The sequence below is a fragment of the Bison bison genome, unplaced genomic scaffold (genome assembly GCF_000754665.1).
Source record: "Bison bison bison isolate TAMUID 2011002044 unplaced genomic scaffold, Bison_UMD1.0 scf7180017864228, whole genome shotgun sequence".
NCBI classification, from domain to species: domain Eukaryota; kingdom Metazoa; phylum Chordata; class Mammalia; order Artiodactyla; family Bovidae; genus Bison; species Bison bison.
Genome location: NW_011494800.1, coordinates 69,552 through 76,087, shown reverse-complemented (window position 1 = coordinate 76,087; position 6,536 = coordinate 69,552).

Genomic DNA, 6,536 nt, shown 5'->3' with positions numbered 1-6,536 from the left:
TCCCTGTAGTTAAGTTCTACCCTGTAGCTCAGATGGTAAAGAGTTTGCCTGCAATGCAGGAGACCAGGGTTTGATCCCTGGGTCAGGAAGATCCTCTGGAGAAGGGACTGGCAATCCACTCCGGTATTCTTGCCTGGAGAATCCCATGGACAGAGGGGACTGGCAGGCTACAGTCCGTGGGGTTGCAAAGAGTTGAACATGACTGAGCAACTAACACGAACACCAAGGTCATGGAACAGTATTATCGGTCTGTTCAGTTCAGTTCAGTTCAGTCGCTCAATCAATTGGCCTCTATGTTGGCTCTTAACTGGAATGTAGTATCCTGAATCAGTGACATGGGATGACCCTTCACCATAGGACCCAAACTAAATCAATCTCAGTGGTATTCTTGACCCATTTTTCGTGTGTCCTACCTTGGCTGCCACTTACTTAAAGGCAGAAAGTGGGAAATAAGGGGAGAGGGTGTGCTGTGTAGTTCTTTAGCTGGGTTTACTGAAACTCAAAACAGTGCAAGAGAAACCAGAACAAACTAGCAAGCAAGACAACACAGATAAACTATAACAACAAATAGCAACATGCAGCCTTGCCTTTGAAGAGTACATTTCAGGTTGGTGGCTCTCCTCGGTGCCTACATTACTTTTCCCAGGTGCCTTCCCATCATGGCCTAAAAGGGTCTTCAAGGGAGTGACTGCCTAGTGCTTTCTCAGCTGGTCAGGTGGGATGCTCCACAAATGCTCCATCATAATTTGTATGCCATTTGATCTGGGAAAATAACAGCAAAGCCCTATAGCCTTTGAGTCCTTTTCGCAACTGCCTCTGGTGTCCAAGGAAGGGACAACTCAGTATCACCAGGTACACAAGAAGTGCTGTCCAAAGGGGCCTGACTAAAGTGCTAAAGGGATAAAGGGGGAGGAGCAGCTCCTTCTGTAGAGGTTGAGGGGCACAGACAGGAACATTATTATTTCATCTCTTTCCTGTCTTTGCTGTCTGAGGCAATGGCTTGAACAGTGTATGCTTGATTAATGTTTCTCAAGTCATGAAGGTGGCAGGAACAAGGGAGCCAGGAGAAAACTGGCAGATAAAGGACAGAAAGGCATCTCTCAGGGACTTTATATTCCTGTCAAGCTGCATTCATCCCTGTTCAATTCCCAAAGGGCTGAGATTTGGGCTGAAACCTAGCCAGATGGTCCAGATGGACCAAAAGTGAGCTGTAAGAGCAACTCTTATTCTTCCAGATCACAGCCTAAGCTGGATGCTTTTCTAATGGCCTGCTTAATCCAACTGTGGTTCTTTCTTGGTCTTCTGACCTAGGGAGAGCTAAGGAATGAACCTGTCACAGTCTGAGTACTCCATGTATCTGGAGAGAAGTTTTTCAAGCCTTTGTTCCTTGCATCGAAAGCTCCCACCTGACAATACCATGATTGATGGTATCCTCAGTCATGACCTAGATATGAGTACAGTTGGCTCTCTGTACTTGTGGGTTCTGCATCCATGGTTTCAACCAACTGCAGATTGAAAATATTCAGAGAAAGAATTCCAGAAAGTTCCGAAAAGCAAAACTTGAATTTGCGGCTTGCCAGCAACTCTTTATGTAACATCTATACTGGGGATCATAAGTAATCTACAGATGGTTTAAAGTATACAGGAAGATGTGCATAGGTTATATGCGAATAGTATGCCCTTTTATATAAGGTACTTGAACATTTTCAGATTGTGGTCTCTGTTGGGGGAGTGGGTGAGACGGGGAGTGTCTTAGAACTAATGCCCCATGGATACCAAGGGATGATTGTATACCTTTCTTGAGTGTTGGAGGAATGGGGAGAAAGCCTTGAGATTTTCTGATGGTTGGATCACGTCTCACACTCTACGTTCCTTCTGTTGATTTCACTGTCTAAATTTTTATGGAATCTGGTGACCATAAACTCTCACCTGTCCTATATTAATGGGCTACTAACTGGAGCCTCTCTCTCTTCACTGGCTCTTGTACCAATACTCCACAAAATGCAGCAGAACCATTTGAAAAAATATATTGATGTGATGTTGTCATCTCTCATCTATAACTTTTAATGTCTTGCTATTGCTTTCAGGATTAAAAAACAAAAAACAAAAAAAAAACTCCTACCATGACCTGGAAGACCCTGTCTAATCTATCTAGCATCCTTTTCTATTCTCTTTGTCCCTCTGTCATGCTTCCCACATTCTGGGATTTTTTTCTACGTGGAATGCTCTCTCGCTCTCTCTTCTCCCTTCACTTTCTATGAGAGGATAAGTGAAGGATGAGCAAACACAACTTCCCCAGGAACATTTTTTCTGATCCTGCCACCCACTTCCTTTTAGGTCACTTTCTTTATTGTTGTGTGGTCTCTAAGAACCATGCTCTTTCTTTTGGAATTCTCGGCAATTGGAAATTATACATTCATCCAATAACCCACCAGATTACAAGCTCTATGAAAACAGGGCTTGTTGTTGTTGTTCAGTCACCAAGTCGTGTCCAACTCTTTGTGACCCCATGGACTGCAGCACGCCAGGCTTCTCTGTCCCTCACCATCTCCTGGAGTTTGCCCAAGGTCATGTCCATTGAAATCGGTGATGCCATCCAAGCATCTCATTCTCTGTTACCCTCTTCTCCACAGGGCTTAGCTTGGTTTATCATTTGATGAATGAGTGGGTCAGCCTCAATATATACAGGGAGGGGGTAGTTCTTGAGGGAGATCTTCGAAATATCAGAAACATTCTGACTGGAAAAACAAAAGAAAGCCCACATTCCACAGAGTTTTAAAACTACTATGTTAAGGGAGTAGATGATAGCTTTTTTTTTTTCTTTTCTATTTTTCTACATTTTCCAGGCAGAAAAAATGGCAAAGCATTGAGAAAAGTGAGAATTGAGAAAAGGGCATTAGATTTGATGACTTGCTTCTCTTTCCTAGTGATGTTTAATAGGTGAGTTTCAGTAAAGTAATAAAAGCCAAAACTGCGAGCAGTTTAAGGAGTAGGAGGTAAAGAAATGGCAGTGAATATAGACAGTACTTGACAAGTTTGTGGGTAAAAAAGAGGAGAGACAAAGCCACCAACTTGAGTAAGTAGCAGAATCAACAGAAAATTGTTTAGTTGAATGAAATTTTTTATGATGATAGAGACAGAAAAACCTATAGACTGAAGGGGAAGAAGCAGTGGAAGGAAACTGGAGGTTTATAAAGTTTTTGTCCTGAGATAAGAGGAAGGTACATGACACCTGAGAGGTTGTTGTTGTTCAGTTGCTAAGTCATGTTCGACTCTGCAATCACATGTATTGCAGCATGCCAGGCTTGCCTGTCCTTCACTATCTCTGGGAGTTTGCTCAGATTCATTTCCATTGAGTTGGTGATGCTATCTAACCATCTCATCTTCTGCCATCTTCTTCTTTTGCCTTCAGTCTTTCCCAGCATCAGGGGCTTTTCAATGAGCCGGCTTTTTGCATCAGATGGCCAAAGGATTGGAGCTTCAGCATCAGACCTTCCAGTGAATATTTGGGGTTGATTTCCTTTAGGATTAACTGGTTTGATGTCCTTGCAGTCCAAGGGACTCCCAAGAATTTTCTCCAGCATCACAATTCAAAAGCATCAATTCTTCAGCACTCAGCCTTCTTTATGGTCCATCTCTCACATCTATACATGGCTATTGAAAAAACCATAGCTTTGACTATACAGACCTTTGTCAGCAAAGTGATATCTCTGCTTTTTAATACACTGTCTAGGTTTGTCATAGCTTTCTATGACAATGAAATTAAAAGACAGAGCAAGGATCTTTTAATTTCATGGCTGCAGTCACCATCTGCAGTGATTTTGGAGCCTAAGAAAATAAAGTCTGTCATTGTTTCCCCATCTATTTGCCATGAAGTGATGGGACCAGATGCCATGATCTTAGTTTTCTGAATGTTGAGTTTGAAGCCAGCTTTTTCACTCTCCTTTTTCACCTTCATCAAGAGGTTCTTTAGTTCCTCTTCACTTTCTGCCATAAGGGTGGTGTCATCTGCATATCTGAGGTTACTGTATTTTTCCGGGCAGTCTCGACTGCAACTTGTGATTTATCCAGCCTAGCATTTTGCGTGATGTACTCTGCATACAAGTTAAATAAACAGGGTGACAATATACAGCCTTGACATACTCCTTTCCCAATTTTGAACCAGTCCATTGTTCCATATCCGATTCTAACTATTGCTTCTTGATCTGCATACAGGTTTTGCAGAAGGTAGGTTGGGTGGTTTGCTATTCCCATTTCTTGAAGAATTTTCCACAGTTTGTAGTATTCCACACAGTCAAAGGTTTTAGAGTAGTCAATGAAGCAGAAGTAGATGTTTTTCTGGAATTCCTTTGTTTTTCCTATGATCCAACAGATGTTGGCAATTTGATCTCTGGTTCCTCTGCCTTTTCTAAACCAGTCTTGTACATCTGGAAGTTCTTGGTTCACGGACAGCTGAAGCCTAGCTTGAAGGATTTTGAGCATTACCTTGCTAGCATGAGAAATGAGGGCACTTTGACCAGAAACTAGATGAAACAGAATATTACACAAGTTTTGTTGCCCAAGGAGAAAGGGAAGGTGGCAAGGAATAATCTCATAACATAGAAGGCATCTAGCCTTGTCTGCTGGGTTCATACTTGAGAATACAGAGGCATAAGTGACTTGTCAATGGTCAGGTAGCCTTCCAGTGACTACAGCCCAGGACTGGCTACCAACCTGTGTCCTTTCATGCTGCAAGGATACCCAGGGCCCTGCAGCTGAGGAAGATTGCCCTGCTCTGTACCTAAGAGATTGTTCACACTTTAGGTGGCAGATTCAAGAGGAGGCTTGTGTGTGTGTGTGCAGTCGAGTCTGACTCTTCGCAATTCCCTGGACTGTAGCCCACCAGGCTCCTCTGAATGGATTAAAAACCATGCTAAAAAGTGTTTGTGTAAAAAGTGGTTACTATTCTGAATAACAAAACTTGGGATATGCCCTCGCTGGAGTTCCCAAATTTCCTTTAAAATCATAATTTGTAACCTAATTCAAGAGGTATCGTTAGTAATACAACTAGTTGAATGTCTACAACCACTCTAGCCATTGTGTTTGTGGGTTCACGGGTGATTGGTTGATACATTTTATTCACTGCCATTTAAGAGATTTATTTAGGATAAAGGGGAATGAGGAAACATGCTCTAAGATTGGGAGATGGAGGAATAGAAGACTCTGATATAGTTTTGGGTATTTTATGTGCTAGGGGGAAAACAAAAGCTACAAATTGAAGAACTTTCAAGGGCCTTGATTTTCACATTTCACATTCTAGGAACTTATTTTTATAATTTTCTAGAAGGTTATGATGGTAAATTTTATGTTATTTTTATTTTCTCACAATAAGTTTTTAAAGTGGGGGGAAGGTATGGTATTGGAAAAAGAAACAGCAATGTTTTGCATTATACTTGGTCTCTTTTCCAGTCTATATTATCTGAAGCTACATTGCCAATTAGTGAGTCAGTTTTGTGCAGTGGTTCATCGTTATAACAGGTGTGCTTATTAATCCCCTGAATGGACTGGTAAACAAGAGATAGGGAGACACATTTATAGTCCTGGATGTTCTAGGAAATTCTAAATGTACATTTTCTAGTAAATAATTAGATTGACCCAGATGGCCACACACTTTTGGCTCTCCATAAACACTGCTGACACATATTTTAATAGAACTATATCAATAAGAAAGGTGGGCTTTCATCAAACTTGAGCTGAACTATGCAGAAGTCCATCTGAATCATAAACAAAGGTCTATGAATTTGACATATAGGCCCAGATGTTGAAGAGTATGTGGGATAGGAAGGATTTCCAGGAAGATATTGAAAAACCACGTTCCCATCCTCACAGAAGTCTTTTCAAGTTTAGTGGGTTTTGTTCATTTTACTGGAAGCTCTGTGTGTGTGTGTGTGTGTGTGCTCAGTTGTGTTTGACTCCTTGCAACCCCAGGGACTGTAGCCCACCAGGCTCTTCTGTCCATGGAATTTCCCAGGCAAGAATACTGAAGTGGGTTGCCATTCCCTACTCCAAGGGATCTTCTCAACTCAGAGATGGAACCCAAGTGTCCTGCAATGGCAGGCAGATTTTTTTTTTTTTTTTTTACCACTGAGATTTATCTTCTCTTCAGAAACATACATATCCACTTAGTGGACTATAATTTATCTAAGGCCAAACCTGGGTACCATTCTTTCATCAATTTCCCCACATCTTATGACCATCAGCACTTTCTTCTAATTCCCCAACACAAGTTAGAAAGTGACAACTGCCAGGACAGGTACAGAGAATTACTTAGTTCCCCTTATATACTAGACTGTGAGTCCTTTGAAGACAGACTCCTTTGTGTCTTACACAGACAAGATGGTCAAATATTTGTTGGTGCTGTAAGAAAGCAGCTGCTGCTGCTGCTAAGTCGCTCCAGTCATGTCCGACTCTGTGTGACCCCAGAGACAGCAGCCCACCAGGCTCCCCTATCCCTGGGATTCTCCAGACAAGAACACTGGAGTGGGTTGCCATTTTAG